Below are 19508 nucleotides of genomic sequence, written 5' to 3'. Positions count from 1 at the left end.
CTCGGCTCACTGCAACCTCTTTCTCCCAGGTTCAAGCGATTCTCACGCCTCAGCCTCCAGAGTAGCTAGGACTACAGGCATGCACCACCATGCCCAGTTAATTTTTGTATTTTTAGTAGAGACGGGGTTTCACCATGTTGGCCAGGCTGGCCACGAACTCATGACGTCAAGTGATCCACCTGCCTCAGCCTCCCAAAGTGCTGGGATTACAGGTGTGAGCCACTATGCCCAGCCTTATGATGGATTATTAATGAAAATTATTCTCAATTATTTCTTGGTTTTAATATTTAAATATTGAATTTCCAAGTTTAAGAAAGATATTCTTAAAGCCTATTCTTAAAGCTCTTTTAAAAAAATAATAACCATTATCTCAACTAGCCAGGTATAGTGGTACGTGCCTATAGTCCCAGCTACTTGGGAAGCTGAGGCAGCTGGGTTCACTGGAATCCGGAAGTTTGAGGTTGCAGCGAGCTATGATCACACCCCTGCACTCCAGCCTCAGCAAGAGAGAGAGATCCTGTCTCTAAAAAAATAATAAGAAATGAAAGAAAATAAAAATAACCATTATCTCCAGTGATACACATAACCAGTACAGTAACAAGGGGATGATTTCCCAGTCTATGGAGAAACATGCAGAAACTCTAGCTAATAGGGGCACCTTTGGTTCACGCAGCCACCAGCATCCTGCATTACTCTGTAAGAGTTCACTCTGCAGGCAAATCCTCACGGAGAGGCTGCCCAGAACCAAGGGCTTCCTCCCTCTGCCATCACTGCCCTTCCCTGGTCGCCGTGCACATGGTCATAAGGGCAGGTGTGTTCTTATACACCACCACCTCCCACGCCACAGAGGATGTGGTCAGAGTGGGCAGCTGACCAGACTGGGCCAAAACAGCTCTTGCCTGAAGGCTAGAACACAGAACAGATCCCGAAGGTTCCAGCCTCTGCTGGAGACACATGCCTCCAGGATGTTGGCAAAGGTCACTACCACATGCACTGGGATAGGGACGGCCAGTCTGTAATGTGCACAGGGATACAACTGAGAGGCAGGGGGCCTTCTAGGTCCCCAATTCCCCTCTAAGCCCTGGACCCAGTCCCAGAGGCTTGCCAACATCTCCTTCACAAGACACCTTGTCCTTAGGACAAATTTCTCTCACTTCACAGAGCTCAACGGGGTTTCTGTTACTGCCACCTTGGCAGCGCCTCCAAGCACAGCTGAAGAAGGTGAGGAGAAAAGGCAGGTGCAACTAAGGGAGCTAGGAGAAACTCACAAAGTTCAGGTCTCAAACAAAAGAACTTTCCACGACAAGAAGACAGGCAAAGGCTGAACTGCTAGATGAAACCAAGGTGCTGCTGCTGGAATCCTGTGAGCTGTCACCCCAGTGTCGATCCTCTCTTCAATACGAGCACAGAACTGCAAAGGGAGCTCAGCATTTTCAAGATGTCAAGCAGGAAACAAACAGTTCCTACCAGGGCTTCAAGTGGTCTCCCTCTCCACCTACAACATACGCACCAGAGAACCACAGTGTTCTCAGTGGCTCTACACACAGGACCTTGATAGGAACTGTGCACGTCGGTGTCCACAGACTATTACCTGAAGAACAGCTGCAACTGAGTCTTTTATATTTCATTTCCACTGGCCAAAGCAGGTTATGTTAAACTTTTCATTTGTTTTATGTTTTTCCATTTTGGTGTGTGGGTATAATCTGCATGATTAGCACATTACCAATACCCCATTTCGATTGGTCCATAGAGAAAATGTGCAGTACCTACCACTCTCCACCCACGCCGCGCCAGGTGGTGGGCACTGGGTCATTTCATTCCACCCGCACTCCTGGTGTGAGGACCGCCCCAGCCCTCCTCTGTACCCGAAAGCTACACTTGCCAGCCTGATTCTGCCTAAGTTCTGTCAAAGACAGAACCAGGTGCAACATTAAAAGGCAGAAGGAAGGGCAAAGCGTTGCCCTCCGCAACACCCCTGCTCGTGGCTATGGGGACAGCAGGTTCCTAAAGCAGCAGTGACAAGAGTAGAAGGTTCCCGCTGCATCGGTGGAGGGCCCAGTGACAGCCGCAGGGCTGTGGGCTCAGAATTCCCACTCGGTGGCAGCAGCAGTGGGGAGAGCACCTGCTCTCAGGCTCTGGGAACTCTCAAGTCCTCATTTTGCCCTTCAGACCTAGGGACGGCAGCAGCTTTCTTAGTCTCTGATCTCTGGGGAAGGTGCATTTGGCTGTCCAGCCCTTCACACTCTTGGGAAGCCACTCCCCATACTAGATTCTGCCTATAAGAAACCCCGAGGAGGTTTCCATTTACTGAGAGAGGCTCCAAGGGGTCAGGGAGAACCCCAAGGCCAGAGTAGAGCAGAGATTATCTGAAAAGTGAGGTCAGCAGTAGTGACTACCAGAAGAAACCAGAGGGCTATGGTAGCCCAAATAGTCACGTGTGGTCCAACTGCTGAAGATCCTTGCAGCCAGGAGCTGGGAGCCAGGAGCCCTGAGCCCAGAGCCTGGACTGAGTCCAGCCCTGCTGGGATGGCTGAGCTAAAACCAGCCAGGCCGGCTGGAGGAGGAAGGTGGCTTGCTAGCTGGCATCATCTGCTCACCAGCTAACCCTAAAAGAAAATCTACAAGTTCCTTTTTCTGATCATGCTCAAAATGTCACAGAGGTCCCCTGCAGGGCCAGGGGACAACCCAAGGCAGTCAGCATGCAGGAGCCCTCCACGGGTGGGTAGGCCAGCAGATGGCATGGCACAGGAAGCAGCCCACAACCACAGCTGGGTGACTGCACACCCTGGAGGGCGGCCACCCTGCCCCAGTCAAATGGGCCCACCTGGTATATGCACGGTGACGGGGTCCTGAACTCCCTCCCCAAACCTGCTTTGGCTGCTTCCAGAAGATGTTGAAATGTTAAGATATTTGGAGGACTTACAGAAATAAAAGGCAAAAGGTAAGAAACTGAATGTTACAGAAAATCCAGGATGTATGGTTTCTCTTGCTGGGATGGAAGTTGGGGTATCCCCACCCAGGACACTGTAGCCATGTACAGGAAGTGGGAGCAAATGGCAGGGCAGAGCACTGAGATTCCCAGGGGAGGTCCCCAGTCAGGCATGGTTCTGCACCCACTTACCCCCAGAGGTGGCCTGCAGCAAGGGACATGCTCTAGGCCACACCAAATTGGGCCAAACCAAAATACAATGGGGACATTTTTTCAAATTATTTCCCAGGTGGAAGTCATTAACTCCCTAGGTCAACAATTATCCCTCGCACTGGTTTTTTGTTGGTGGTGGTGCTTTGTTTTCGTTTTGGTAACCACAAATCAAAAAGGAACTTTTTGATGACCAGCTATTCCAAGTTTCTCATTTACAGATGAGAAAATAATGAGCCTGATTAGTGCACAAAAACACAAATTCACGTTAAAAGAATCCAAGTGAATCAAGGTAGCTCCCAAGCTCAACACGCCAGGAGGTGTGGTGCGCCCAATGATGCCAGCCAGGTTCCCAGGGCAGGAAGGAAAAACAAACAAACAGAAAGGAAGCTAATTTTCAAACAGTTGTAATTAGCTGATTATTCTTCACTTGAAAGGATGCATGAAACAAACAGCTCCTTTGTCTACAGCAGAAGCTGTAGACAATCAATTCAAGTTAAGGCATAAATTCGTAAATAATGTTTACATCCCAAAAGGGGATAAGAAAGAACATATCAAGGTGCTACAATGACAACTGAAAAAAATAAGCAAGTCAGAGGAAAAATAATTAAGTTCAAACAAAGTCAATCTGGAGTTAAATTTTAAAAACTAAATTTTGGTTAAAAATAATTATCTACCTGCCTGGAATCTGAATAATCTAATAGGAAGCCCAGAGATCAGGGAAGGGAGTGAGGCGAGTAACTACTGATGCCCAGGGACAGGCACACCAGGATTCAGGATTCTTACATTTGGAAATTTCCCATCGTGAAAAATTAAAAATCCACATAGAAACAAGCACATTCTCATTGATTAGGCACCCACATACCACACACGGTGCAAATTACTTACAACATGACTGACACGTAAAAACCACCCCTCAACAAATATAACTTATTACTATTTTTTAAAAACTAAAGTTAAGCTAACATCAGATGACAAGGTACTCAGACACCATGGTGTGACTCAATTTCTACATGAATCCATCTGGTAATTATTATTATTATATTATTATTATCATTGTAGAGACAGGGCCTTGCTATATAGCCCAGGCTGGCCTCAGACTCCTATGATCCTCCTGCGCTGGGATTACAGGCATAAGCCACCGGTGCCCGGACTGATAATGGTTTTAGAAAGCATTTTTTTCAGTTGTACATCTATATAACTCATTAAGCCACATTTCTTTAAACATGTAACTCAAAAAGAAAAGTGGCTTTATAGATGATACCCAGTACTCAGTGTCCAATGAATGCTTCACAAAAGTTGCAAAATAAATGTGAGTTAAAAGTTGAGTGTACGTGTGGAACACAGATTTCGTCATCCAGGCCCCAGACAACTTGACACCTCCTCCCGTCACCGCACCACAGAGCGGACAGGCCCCGAGAGCCAGGCCTGGAGTTCCTCGCGTGTGTGCCTTCCCCCGCCACATGACCAGACCCGCAGCGGACACCTGCCCAAATTGAGACGATCCAATCTGGCTCTGGGACCCAAATACATTGCTCCAAGGGTTCAGCACACCAAAGTCCAAGGAGCCCATTCACAAGGAGGACCACCAGATTCTGACCAACACGTCAATTTTATTTTTGCTAACACAGAAAATACTGAGCATCTGTCAGACCCTCAGACCATCATCACAGAGCCCTTGCTGCAAGGGCTCAGCTACTGAGAGGAGGACTCAGGTACCTAAAACATCTGTTACTAAGATAGCTGGAGGCTGGGCGCTGCGGCTCACACCTGTAATCCCAGTACTTTGGGAAGCTGAGGCGGGCGGATCGTTTGGGGTCAGGAGTTGGAGACGAGCCTGGCCAACAGAGTGAAAACCCATCTCTATTAAAAATACAAAAATTAGCTGGGTGTCACGGCACGTACCTGTAGTCCCAGCTACTCTGGAGGCTGAGGCATGAGGATCGCTTGAACCTGGGAGACAGAGGTTGCAGTGAGCCAAGATTGTGCCCCTGCACTCCAGCCTGGGCAATAGGGCGAGACACTGTCTCAAAAAAAAAAAAAAAAAAGAAAAACAGATAGCTGGAAAAATCCACCTCTTCCACACGAGGACTTCTAGATGCACACTTCATTCTGGTCCCTCTGACATCTTTCTTATAAATGGAGGCTTTTGTCTTGTTTAAGGCAAAGAAAATCAGTTAAAGAAAAGACTGCTGGGCCATAAGAGCAAAAGACAACAGTTCACAGCACTGCCGATTCTCCAGGCAGCCTGCCCTGCCAGACACGAGCTCAGGGGAGCAGGAACTCGGGGGCTCCTTTTCCACTGCAGGATCACCAGGGCCTGAAATAGCACCTGGCTCAGAGTAGACGCTCAAATAGTTGTTGAGTGGGTGACTGCTGCTTAAATAAAAAATATCCATACACCAGGATGCTCTAGCATTTAAGTAATCAACCATAGTCTCAAAGGGATACTATGGTATTAGGTACAGACAGAGGACTGGGGAAGGGGGAGGAAAGATATTAAGTATGAAGCACAGATGCCAGACACCATGGGATCTTTCTACCGACACTGAAGTTACCTGCCCAGCAGGTGCCAGGTGCAGTGGTGATGGCCCTGAGCTGAGCATGTGGGAAACAAGGAGGCATTCCAGGGATGAAAAACCAGCATGAGCAAAGGTGCACGGACTGATGGAGACCAGCACATGTACCAGATGGCGAGAAGACAGGTCTGCCTCAAGCGGGTAGCTGCAAAGGAGCGGGACAAAGGGGACTAAGCCAGTGTTAGAGGATTCAAGAAACAACTGCAATCGCTCATTTTGATTTGTTAAAGAAAAATGTCCTTGGCACTCACTGGCAAAAAAGGAGTGATAGCCAGATGGTGGGTGGCTCATGCCTGTAATTCCAATACTTTGGGAGGCTGAGGCAGGTGGATGGCTTGAGGCCAGGAGTTTCAGACCAGTCTGGATAACAGAGTGAGGGCCCGTCTCTACAGAAAAATTTTTAAACATTCGCTGAGTCGGGTGGCACAAACCTGTAGTCCCAGCTACTAAGGAGACAGGGGCAGGAAGATTGCTTGAATCCAGGAGTTCAAGGCATCAGTGAGCCATGATCACACCACGGCACTCCAGCCTGGGCAACAAAGCGAGACCATCTCAAAAAACAAAACAAAAAAAAAAAACGGACACGTGGGATGACGTGGGAGGTGGCCAGGAACACACTGTGAAGGAAGGACCAGGAGACCTAGATGCAGGGCGAGGACAGGGAGGACTCTGGCTCCCAGATGAAAGGAAGCTGCACTCACTGCGAAAATGGGAGGGGAGAAGCAGCTAATTCCAGAAAGAAGAGTTCCAGGAAAAAACTCTAGCAGGAGGTCACTAATGCCTCCGAGCTTCCCTAAAGTCAGAGGCATGGTGTCCTTGTCACTGACTTCTTCCCATGTCCTCTGCTATATGACTGCATGCTGAGCCACCAATGACAGGCAACTGCGGCTCAATGTTTAACCCAGCATCAGTAACAGGCGGCTGACCCCAGTGCTGCGGAGGCAGGAGGACCAGAGAACCGGCCACTTCGGGAGAAGCGCATCTGTGAGGCTAGATCAGCTATCTAAACGGCAGAACATCAGGTGGGCTAAAGTGAAACCCAGGGCTATGCCCACCTTCCCTGGGAACAACGAAAAGAACATTTTCCTTTTTCTAGGTTCTTATCCTGACCAAACACAGGCAAATGGGAAGGATGCTTAGTGCTGTTTATTCCATGGGGCAGAAGGTTCCCCTTTGGGAATAAACAAATAAATAATGAGCTGAGCCTTGAGAAAGTTAAAAATCAACAGCCTAAATAAATCTGTGGTTCTCAAACTCAGGGCCAAAGAGATCAAGAGTTCCCAGGAGGCTCCGAGAGGCTGTTGGGAAGACACTGGTGGAAACTGCTAACACAGCATTCTCAGCCTCTGCAAACGCTACCCCCTCCCCCATTCTTCAGACACTGCCTCAGCTGAGCCAGGACGGGCAGTTCCACAGGCAGGGTGCAGCTTACAAGCTGAGCTCTCAAAGACCTGAGAGCTGAAGAGTTCCTGGACACTTCGACAACAATATCCGATTGTGAAGGGTGGCCGGGAGGGAGTGGAAAATTAGGCCCTGGAACAGCCCTGGGAAGGGAGGAAGTCAGTCTGAGGAAGCTTCTGGGAACAGCTGTGGAGAAAAATATAGATGGGAGTGATGGGCAGGCCTCACAAAGGAACGGCAGCTTTCACACCAGAGGGTTTTTACTTCAGACAAAAGAAAACAATGGTTAGAAAAAGCTGCCAGTAGTGGTCACCCCAGGTACATGCTTTTTCTAGAAAGGTTTATGAACTCAAAAAAATCTCAATAGCCTCTATTTGAGAAACATCAGCTTTAAAAAAGCTGCCTTCTATTGATAAGAAAAGAACATTACTGTCTACGTGAGTGACATGATTAGCAACAATGGGAAACTTCTTGAAATATCTGTCTAAATTAGGTTTCTTTTTTTTTTAAGAGGGAGTTTCACTCTTGTCGCCCAGGCTGGAGTGCTCTGGCCCAGTCTCGGCTTACTGCAACCTCCTCCTCTCGGGTTCAAGTGATTCTCCTGACTCAGCCTCCCAAGTAGCTGGGATTACAGGCGCCCCCACCACGCCCAGCTAATTTTTGTATTTTTAATAGAAACGGTGATTCACCACGTTGGTCAGGCTGGTCTGGAACTCCTGACCTCAGGTGATCCACCTGCCTTGGCCTCCCAAAGTGCTGGGATTACAGGCATGAGCCACCCTGACCAGCCCTCATGTTTTTTTTTTTTTTACTAGAAAGTCAGAATGAAAAATGGAAAAGGGGATAGAAATAGTGATATTGGGCCGGGCGCAGTGGCTCACGCCTGTAATCCCAGCACTTTGGGAGGCCAAGGCGGGCAGATCATGAGGTCAGGAGATTGAGACCATCTTGGCTAACACAGTGAAACTCCGTCTCTACTAAAAATACAAAAAAAGTTAGCCAGGCGCGGTGGTGGGCGCCTGTTGTCCCAGCTACTTGGGAGGCTGAGGCAGGAGAATGGCGTGAACCCGGGAGGCGGAAGTTTCAGTGAGCTGAGATCGCGCCACTGCACTCCAGCCTGGGTGACAGAGCAAGACTCTGTCTCAAAAAAAAAAAAAAAAAAGAAAAAAAGAGTGATATTAACATCAGGATTGCCCAACATTGAAGATTGAAATGATAAGCAAACTGAAGTGCCAACCTGTTTAATCTAATATAGTTTGCTACCCAAAATGACTTCCTGGATCTGAAATACTTTAAAAGGCTAGAAATACATTTTCAGAAGTATTATTTTTCTTGACTTGTTAAAGTTAAGATCTTTAAGTTTAAAATGATGAAAACTAATTCAAATTACTAAATATCAATATCCATATCCAAGGCAATATAGCCCTCTGTGATTCACACAAGAATCAAATCCGAATCACTGACCTGAGCATTTTACGGATCAATGATCTGTTTCTGGAGCATATCCACACACTCTAAAAATGACAGATATTCTATAGCCTTCTACTTCTAAGAAAATGATTTTAAATACCATCAGTTATGTAAACACACATTCGCATACACACACACAACCTTACAGTAAGTTTCAGGTCTTCCTAGTTGTAAAAAAAGCACTGTACTTTTTAATCAGGACACATGAATCTACCTCTCAGAAAGATCAAAGCCAGATGCAAACATCATCCTTTAAAAAGATCTCAGCATTAGATAGAGCCACTAAGTCTACCTCTAACTGGAGTCATACTGTAACGGAAATTTCAATCATGCTCTTAAAGTTCAAAGAATTCTGTAGAAAAGAATTCTGTCCAGAATATTAAAACTTTTTTAGAAGTCTGATTCTTAGAAATTCCTTTAGCAAACACACCCCATTTCCACAGCACCATTCTTTTTTATTGTTGCAATATATCATTTGTTTTTTACTTATTAGTGCTTTATGTTATGAAATTAAGTGCAAAAATATTTAAATAATGCTGTGTGCCAGCCACCACTCTCAATGGTTTGACTCACTTTAATCTGCACAATCACCCACTTTTCAATGAAGGAAATAGAGGCACCAAGGGGAAAGTAGCCAGCCCAAGTCAGATCTCATGGCGGGGCCAAGACAGTCTGGCTCCAAAATCCTGAATCAAAAAGCAGGTCAAAAAGTTAAAAACAAAGAAACATCACACAAGGAAGGAGGAGAGGCCAAAGGCTACTCTGAGGGATTAAAATGGGAGTTTTTCTCCGGCTTACCTTCTACTCTCATTTTACTGACCACGCCTGACACATGCATTCCCTGCCACAGTGGCTCCTGCGGCCGCCTGGCTGCGCTGGACAGCGTGACTCCTCAGGGTGGGAGCCGCGTGGATCCCTGGCCCTTCTTGGCCAATCACTCTAATTACCCCATGGTTCCTTCCAGAGGGCAGCGGGCAGTGCAGTGAGTCACCCACACGTCCCATTTCTTAGAAAACCTGCAGCCATGGATGCCTAACGTCTACTGTGGAGTTGTTATTCTGCAAGTTATTATAAGTAGAGTCACAATTTTTGTGCTACATTTAAACATTTTGTATCTCTAAGCTTCCTTAGAAATGTTACTATATTTTTCCTACATTTGCTTCCTGAGAAGCAAGAACGGGGGAGTTACCAGCACAGTGAGAGTCATGATTAGTCAGACCCAGGGTAGAGAAGAATGTAAAATAGGCACGCATCAGCTGTTTTACTGAGAGGAGGGTTTTAAATAGGGCACAGCCAGCTGGGGATGGGGAGGGGCGAGGTGGGGCGGGGCAGCAGGCTGACAGGGCTGCCCTGGTGCGGATCATCTAGTCTTGGTCCCTGGTTTCTGGCATACAGCTCCTAAAGCCCTTGGAATTTACTGAGCAACAAGAGTGCCCTTAGTGATTTATAGACCGCCCCAGTGCACCACACCTGAGCTTATGCTAATAAAGTGACTGGGGGTTCGGTGGGGGGTGCCCCTAGATAGCCTGGATGGAAGCTGGTCATTGCCAGAAAGACGAAACGTGTGATTAGAGGGTGGGAACCTTCCAGATTCCCTACACCCCAACCTCTGGGAGGGGTGGGGGGCCGGGAGACTCGGTTGCAAAAACTCTTGAACGATGGGATGTGGGGAGCCTCCAGGTGATGAACTCGTTGGGATGGTACACTGGGCGGTGTCTCCCCCAGGGGGCATGGAGACTCCCACCCCTCGTCCCGTGTGTCGCTTCCTTTGGGCTGTTCCCGAGTTGCATCCTTTAAAACAGGGGTGTCCAATCTTTTGGCTTCCCTGGGCCACACTGTAAGAATTATCTTGGGCCATACATAAAATACACTAACATTAACTGCAGCTGATGAGAAAAAGGAAATTTCAAAAGAAACCTCATCATGTTTTAAGAAAGTTTAAGAATTTGTGTTGGGCTGCCTCCAAAGCTGTCCTGGACTGCGGGTTGGACAATCTTGCTTTACAGGAACCACTAACAATAAGCAAAGTGCCTTTCTGAGTTCTGTAAGTTGTCCTGGCAAATTATGCAACCCGAAGTGAGGTCACGGGAACCCCAATTTACAGCCAGTTGATCAGAAGTACAGGTGACTTAGGACGTGCAACTGGTGTCAGAAATGGGGATGGTCTTGTGGGACTGAGCCCTTAAAACTTGTGAGGCCGGCACGAACCCTGAGAAACTAGTGTCAGAACTGAACCAAATGAGGGGACACCTAGGTGGTGTCAGAGAATCAGAGACCTGTTTGATAACACAGCCCCCAGCCACAAGCGGCCACTGAGCACTCAAGAGGTGGCGACTCCAGCTATGTCGTGCTGTGAGGGCAAACATACACTGGACTCTACAGACAGGCAAAGCAAGCAAATGAATGGTGTTAGTAATTATTTGAGTATATGTTGAAATATTTTGGTTATACTGGGCTAAAGAAGACTTAACATTTGTAACCTCTTTAATGTGGTTACTGGGAGAGGTGAAGTTACACACCCCGCGCACACTGGCAGCTTATGTTCTATTTCTGCTGGACAGTACTGCTTGGCATGTCTTCCTTTCTGAAAACACAAGAACTGATGTCCATTTCTTGGTCTCAAATTTTTCACATGGAGAAAGGCAGCAACCACTTAGGGATGAGAAGCGGGGATGTGAGTAACAGAGAGGGAAGGAATTAGTGTTTATTAAGTGCATATGAAGTGCTGGGAACCACCCAGTATCTCACACAATTTCATGCTAGCGATCCCCTGAAACAATGGGCATCCTCCTCGCCCTTTTCCAGGTGAGGGCACGGAGACCTCGCGCCAATAAAGGGACAAAGCAGGGACTCCAGTGCTGCTCTCCTGACTTCTGTTCCTTGCTGCACACTAGGGGCTGCGGTCTTCTTCTGGAGAAGGCCTCATATTTCAGGCTTTGTGGGCCACATGATCACAACTCCTCGATTCTGTTGTTTCAACATGGGGCAGCCACGGATGTTGTGGAAATGAATGAGCCCAACTGGGTTCTAATAAAACTGTATTCACACCCAAACAGGTGAACCGGATTTGGCCCACGGGCCAGTTTGCCAGCCTCTACCGTAACCACAAAGAGTCCCAGATATTCCTACCTAAATTACTGTATTATCAGCGCACCAAAATGTAACACTCACAAAGAACACCTTTCACAAAATACTAACTAAGTTATGGTGGAAACAAGGGAAGAGGGAGGATCCGATTTTGCAGGTGAACTTCCTGTTAGACTTCTAAGCTCATATCAGACAACCAGGTAGGCCATGTAGGTGTTGTCACGAGCAGTATTACATTAACAGCAAATTGCATTTGGTTCAATGACATGTGTGACATGAATAACACTACAAGTATATACCTGGGAATATGGAATGGTATCTATGAGATAAATACAGAAGGGGGTCCAGGCTTCCAGGTCAGAGTCTCCCTGGCTCCGGAGAGATAAGCAAGCACCAGGAACCCAGCACTGGGGTGGGTGGGCCTGACCTGGCTGACCATACCAGTCCTCAGGTGAGAAGAGATCCTCCCAAGCGTGTCTCTTCACATCTTCTCTCCATTCCTGAGTTTCACCAACACTGCACAGGCAGCAGGAAAATGGAGCCAGAAGCCTCTAGCCAGTTACTAAACTAATTTGATGGCTTAAATATTTATTCATAAGTCAAACTAACACTACTCACTACAGATGGAAATAGTTTGGAAGGAATGAAAATCCTGCATGCCCACAAGATGGAGGGAAAGCCACGTAAAGGAAAGGTCTGGGGACAGGGCCATGGCGGGTTCAGTGTTCACCTGCAGACCCCGCCCCTGCCAGGATTCTCCCTCACAGACCACGCTGAAAGGCGACAAGTGAACAAATACAAAACAGTGGAGAAAAAGAAAACCTAGGCCAGGCGCAGGGGCTCAAGTCTGTAATCCCTGCATTTGGGAGGCTGAGGTGGGAGGATCCCCTAAGGGCAGGGGTTTGAGACCAGCCTGGGCAACACAGTGAGACTCCATCTCCACAACACAAATTAAAAACTTTACTGGGGGTGGTGTATGCCCGTCGTCTCAACTACTCGGGTGACTGAGGTGGGAGGATCACTTGAGCTCAGGAGGTCGAGGCCACAGTGAGCCATGATGGCAGCACTGCACTCCAGCCTGGGCAACAGAGCGAGACCCCATCCCTAAATAAAAGAAGAAAAAGAAAACCTAAAAGAGGCGAGAGAAGGAGAAAGAACTACATCAGGTTCTCCCCCACCTTTCAGGCCCTCCCAGAGCCATGCAGAATGCAGACTTTCCCAGGTGGGGAGGCCCCACATTCCCACACTCTCCTGCTACCAGAATGTGCTTCTCAGGCCCCCGTTCCCCACCCAGCCCCATCTGCACCTCCCCCTCATCCTTTTGTCTCCTTTAACACTCTTGAGGGGAATGGTGTAAAGCAATTTCTACTATCCAGGGTAGCAATTTCAGGGAGTCCTGCTTGGCAGGAAGCAAAGTCTGACCAAGAGTATCAGGAACTGGGCACACCTGTGCAGTGTAAGTGTCACCTGCTGCCACGTAACAAGTCACTGCAAATTCAGCAGCTTACACCCACGTATTTATTGTCTCTGTGGGTCTGGAGTTTGGGTGTGGCTTACCTGGACTCTTAATTTTTATATAACGAAAGACAGCTAATACACATACCTCCATAGACTTGCGCACACACACACACACACCCTATTCTAAGCAGTATCTGTGGGAGGCTATCTGCCTGTTACGGGTGTGAAAATCTAAAATATTTGTGACTGTTTCTGAAAATGTCTTTAAGGAACATATTAGCAGTTAAAAAAATAAATCCCGTTACCTCTGTCTCACTTAGCCAGTGACCAAAAATACGATAATCTAGCCCTGTCACTGACACCATGCCCCAAACAAGTCCCCACAGAACAGTCTACTAACAAAAGCTAAAGTCACCCACAAAGGGAGAAGTCATGCCACGGCTGAGAATGTTCCATCTGCCGTCAGGGAGTCCCTTCAAAAACTGGACCACCAGCTCAAAAGGAAACGCCAAGAACTGGCAGTGGGGCTGGTCTCCGGATGACCACGATGGAATGCTAAATCCTACTGGCAGAGTCCCTGAAATTCAAGGACCATTTTAGAGTCAGCCTGTTTTAAAGGACACAGTAGTCACAGTATGTACAAATTCTCGTCAATTTGTTTTCAAAACAGCAGTGACACTGTTTTATCATCACTCTGAGACACGGTCCTCTAGAATAGATCAATCCAAAACGCCTTTATGGAGGGGCCATTTACACTGACTTTCAGAAGCAGTAGAGTTTGGGTGAAATTGATACTTCCGCACTACTGAAAATTGGCATAACCCTTTGGAAGGGTGTTATGGCAAGATGCATCAAGAGCCATAAAGACGTCCATACCATGTAACTCTGCAATCCCTCTCCAAGCAATTTACGTTAAAAAAAAAATGGTTCCACTGAAGAAGAGAAATATACCCGGAGATGACCACAGGCACCTTGTCTACTGGAGCAAAAATTTAGATGTCCAGCTCAGCACACTGCTTATCCAACTGTAGTGCTTTCAACTCCATGAGATATCACACGACAAGAAAAAAAAAGGATTTGAAACACTAGTAAAGTGGAAAAAATATTCAGAGTGAGAAGAATAGAAAATTATATAAAAGTTATAAATACTCACAAGGATGAGCTGCAAATATGAAAAGTTTCTCTTTCAGGATGGTGAGATTACAGGAAGCATCTCACTTTTCAAAAACTACGCTTAAGAGTCAGTATATTATCTCTATCTTTAAAAGGAAATTCACACCAAGAAAAAGCAATGCCAGAAAAATACATCTCAGGAATCTAGGTCTCCATAAAGTAGCTGTGTGTTTGGTTTGCACTTTTACCTGAGACTGCTAAAACCCCACCTTGGAAGACCAGAGCCAAGTGACCAGTATCATTCTGCCTCCTGCTCACCTCTGTCTCAGTCAGATGAGGCAGGCCATCGGGTTTTGAAGCAGCTTTGTGGCTGAGCCTTGAAGCAGAGCAGGCTGCAGGCTCCTGCAGGGATGCAATCCTAGGAGGGGGGCCGACGATAAACACGTGGAGCTCAGACAGCCCTGTGGAAGGAAGCATTTCCACTCGAGCTCCGCGGCTAAAATGATTAAGAATGTGGGATGTCTGCCCACAGGCTCTCCTTAACCTGCAGGGTGCAGATGCAAAAGCAGCCGAAGGGTCAAGGCTGTGGCCCACACCGAGGATCACCGAACAGGCGTGCAAACAGAACGCACCCACGTGAGAGCTCTGCAAAGCGAAGCTGGCAGAACTAGCACTCGGATAAATTGCTTAGCTTCTCCAACTCAGCTACCTCATCTGTTAAACGGGGCTGAGGGCAGACTTGTGGGGTTGGAGAGAGGACTACATTAGGCAACGCATGAAATGCTTAGCCACGTTATGTGCTCAATAAATATCAGTTATTATTATTGCCACATGAATACTTTAAGAATGTACCTTCACGCAGTCCATCATTGTAAGGGAACTTCTAGTAGCTGGTATTTATAGTTCCACATGCAAGAAGGCACAATGCAAGTAATGTGTGAGCCAATTCTTCTTCCAAATTATTTTTTATTTTATAGCACATTTCTTTAAACACAGGGTCAAAAACTCCAGGGACCATTTTGCCACAACACGCCTGAGAATCAGAAAGTCAAACTTTTTCACGCAAAGAGATTTTTTAAAGTCATTTACATTGTCCTGATCCTGAAAGTTATTATAAACCCCTAAGTTCCCAAAGCACAACCCTAACCCAACCCCGCTGCTGTAACAGTAAATAATCACAGATCCCAGAACACAAATTTACACTTTTTACCTAATAAATTGAATATAATTTTTCCCACCATGACAACTTAAATAAAATTTTTAAAAACAATAGGCTTTTGCCCAATTAAAATAGAATTCTTTCTATATTCTCTTTTGAGAACAGGTTTGTATTTTACCCACTTGGGGCGTGTTTTGTCATTACCGCATGACTGGGAAGAGTTCTGTTAGACAGCAAAATCGAGCTACTTTTCTTTCTGCAATGCCTATGTAGACTGTCTCCGGCCAGCAGCTCGGTCATCAGAGGACATAGTGATACCTGGTCCCTGGCGGGGTCCTGCTCTCCCCTTGGCAGAATGGTGAGGGCTAGGGACTTCTCCTCAGGGTGCTTTTTTTTTTTTTTTTTTTCTTTCTGGAGACAGAGTCTCGCTCTGTCACCCAGGCTGGAGTGCAGTGGTGATCTCGGCTCGCTGCGACCTCTGCCTCCTAGGTTCAAGCAATTCTCCTGCCTCAGCCTCCCGAGTAGCTGGGATTACAGGCTCCCACCACCACGCCCGGCTAATTGTTTTGTATTTTTTAGTAGAGACGGGGTTTCACCATGTTGCCCAGGCTGGTTCCGAACTCCTGAGCTCAGGCAATCCGCCCACCTCGGCCTCCCAAAGTGCTAGGATTACAGGCGTGAGCCACTGCGCCTGGCCTCAGGTTGCTTTTAAGTGATTTTCATTTTACGCAACTATATGGAACACAGTTATTAATATATTACTTAAAAACAAACTTGAGACATAGTAATCTACGTATTTCCTTATTAACACGCCAAACGAGAGGGTAGCAGCAGCGCTAATAATGACCATAATTTGAGAGCAATGATAAATGCCAGTCACTCTTTCAACACACCTGCATCACTATTATGTAACAGGAAAACTGACCATTTCTCTGATGACTGTAAATGTCATGGGCTGTGCTACCTCCATTCACGCAGGAAGGAAATACTGAATTTCAGTGAAAAGCTGGTAGAAATAAGGATGTTTTTTTCCCACCCCAAAGTTCACAGATATCCTGAAGTCCATGCACTCACCACCACAGGCCCACGGTTCAGGACGCCGTCTTTAGGAAATCACTCAGAACTTCACACTACGTCAAGACCCTGGGCCATGAGCTTCAGCAAATCCCTAGATTCCAGAGTCCAGACTACAGAAGCGACCGACTGAACCCCTTTCAAAGCAGAGGGCTCTTTTGTTGCTGTGAATCCCAGGAACGCCTGCTGGTGTGAGGAGGCAGCCTGACAGCAGGAAGCGCCCGGGCCTGGACCTAGACTCCCCTGGTTTGATGCTCTGCCCATTAGCTGCCTGTTTCCTCGGCAAGGCCTCTTTCAACTTGAGAGGTGAAGGAAATCTTTGCAGATCACCTGGTTTAAGCCCACTCTTACGCACAGAAACTGTGCTTCTCACAAGCTTCCTCTAAGGAAAACCCAAGAGCAGTCCATTCCAGAAACTCTGTCCTTGATTTTCTAGCAAAGCGAAAGTCCTTGTTTTCAGGTCAAGTGATTCATCTACACAAAGCCACCAAAACCCACACTTGCAACTTCAAATTAGTCAAAGCAAAAACTTAGAAAAAGGACGAGATATTTTTAAAATTTATCAGAAATCTGCACGACAAAAGAGAAAATGTAAACTGTAACACGGAGGCAGAGACTGAAAAGAAAAGAAAATCATGTTCTAAAGGGTCAGTGCACATGTCTGTATTCAGTCTTTTTTTTCTGGTCTCACTCTGTCACCCAGGCTAGAGCACAGTGGCCTGATCACGGCTCACTGCAGCCTGGACCTCCCAGGCTCAAGTGATCCTCCTGCCTCAGTCTCCCAAGTAGCTGGGACTACAGGCACCTGCCACCATGCCCGGCTCATTGTTTTGTATTTTTTATAGAGACAGGGTTTTGCCATGTTGCCCAAGCTGGTCTGGAACTCCTGGACTCAAGCAATCCTCCCACCACAGCCTCCCAAAGTGCTGGGATTACAGGCATGAGCCACCCTGCCCGGCCCAGTCATTTTTTAATAAACAGAATGCATTACTATAAATTATATCCGGGTGAAGGAATACAATAGAGTCTCTCTCATCTGTGCATAATGGTTTGGGAAAGGTGGAGCAGGAAGTAGTGTCCCCCGACCTGGCCTTCCACTCAACCCTGGAATCGTCCCATCACTGGGAGGTAGAAGGTAGTGACCAGAAAGAGAAACTGGTGGCCTTAACTCTGACTTTTTCTGTACCCAAGAGAAAGGTGAGCCACTCTTCTCCTTCCCAAAAAAAGATTCTCTGGAAGTCAGTCAGCCAGGAGTTAAATGGACTCCTTCAAGCCCCTCCCCACGCCAGCTTCGGAGCCAATGCCTGCCCTGTCCATACCTCCATTCCCATACATGCCTGAACCTCCCAGCACCTGGGCAGGGCACGACCCTGCTGCCCAGCAGAGGCCCGGCAGGGTGGGTGGGCAGGGTCACCAGCATGGCCTCAGGGCAGACTCTGGCCCCCATCTACAAGAGGAGTATGCCTTACCTCAGACGCTGGGTGTCTAGGCACCGGGCTGGGACCATTTCATGAGCCCAGTCACAGCCCAGGGCTTCCTCAGGCTGCACCAGGATAAGGCCACCCAGATCCCAACCCCAAAGAAACCTCTTCAGGCCACTGCCCTCCCACTTCAACCAGGGAATGTGCCCAAGAGTTAAGGTTGTCCCAAAGCGCAAGGCATGACACATGTAGAAACTATAAAGATTTTTTGGTGATTTCTTATTTGCCCAAACCTGAACACAGTCCACGTGGGGTCTCGGTGTCTCTGCCTCTCTCTCTCTCACATGTAACAAAACCATTTTCAGAGAAGCCTGGCATCTAGGGACCTCCCTACCCAGGCCCTGACTGGCCTTTCCACAGTAGGGTTCTCAGCTGTAACTGGTTTCTCCCTTTACTGGAACTCTGGGCCCACCAAACTAAGAATGAAGTTATCGAGAAAGCAAAGACCCTTGGTTGATACACAGGGAGCCTCAGATGGAGAGATCCAAGAGGTGGTCAAAACCGTGGAAGGAGTGGTTACACAGAGAACCTCAGAGGTAGATGCCACCAGCAGGGAAGAGGTGTGAATGGCAAGGATGCAGGTGAGGGCCTGACTCCTGGCCAGCACACCTGGGGTTCCAGTGCTAATCCACAGCAGAGGTTCTCAACTTTGAATATGCATCAGAATCACCCGGGGAACTCCTTCAACAGGACGAATGCCAGACCAACCCATCCCACGAGGGTAAGTTAGGAGATTCCAGGCAGGTCCCTGGAATTTACCTTTCTCCACAGCCCAGGACCACATTCTGGAAACCCCATGTTGGGGCACCATCCTATCCCGTCACCTCCTCTGCAACAGTGCCAAGGGGCTGTCTGTGCCACAGTGCCTTCTATGCCCACTGAAAATCTTGGTCCCTTGAGGGGAATAGATACATCTCTCAGATAGAATTCTAAATAACTAATGTAAATACAACCCCTACTGGAGGTAGAGCTGAACTCCCTCTTCCTTAAGTGACTTCCTTCCAAAGACTGCAGTGTGGAAAGAAAGGAAAAGTCACTTGACAGTGGAGTCTCCTGACAAACACTACCTGGGCCAGGTGATCAAGGTCAACATCATCAACCATCGTTAAGTAACGCTGATCGCATGGACCCTTAATGGAAAATGGCACATGACCTTGGTGGCCTTCCTCCCCAAACCGGTAACTCCAGACTAACACGAAAAAAACATCTGACAACTCTCAACTGATGGACAATCTACAAAACACCTGAAAAGCAGTTGTGTTCCTCAAATCTGTCAAGTCATTAAAAACAAGGCGAGTCTAAGAAACTGTCCCGGATCAGAGGTGCTACAGAGACCAAGGAAAATGTGCCCTGGATGGGATCCTGGGACAGAAAAAGGATGTCAGGGCAAACAAACTATGGACTTAACAATAATGTACCAATACGGGTTAATTAGATGTAACCAAAGTACTATAGTAACGTAAGATGCGAATCACAGGGGAAAGTAGACACAGTTTGTATCAGAATCCTCTGTATTATCTTTGAAACTTTTCTGTAAATTTAAAATC

At 47.3% G+C, this 19508-nt stretch overlaps 1 protein-coding gene across 9 annotated transcripts in view; it reads right to left on the bottom strand.

Annotated features, from left to right (window-relative positions):
• The window catches only part of NCK2 (NCK adaptor protein 2), a 278583-nt gene that overhangs the window by 244363 nt on the left and 14712 nt on the right, over nucleotides 1-19508 (bottom strand). For 2 of the 9 annotated variants that reach the window (XM_065526722.2, XM_074011172.1), the window contains exon 1: nucleotides 9388-9635. The exons of the other annotated variants lie outside the window; for them this stretch is intronic. The gene's annotated coding sequence lies outside the window, so the exon portion shown is untranslated. Of the gene's footprint in view, nucleotides 1-9387; nucleotides 9636-19508 lie in introns of those variants that run through there. 9 annotated transcript variants of the gene reach the window in all.

Source organism: Macaca fascicularis, chromosome 13 (genome assembly GCF_037993035.2).
Source record: "Macaca fascicularis isolate 582-1 chromosome 13, T2T-MFA8v1.1".
In the NCBI taxonomy this organism is placed as follows: Eukaryota; Metazoa; Chordata; class Mammalia; order Primates; family Cercopithecidae; genus Macaca; species Macaca fascicularis.
This window is presented reverse-complemented; position numbering and strand designations above follow the sequence as displayed.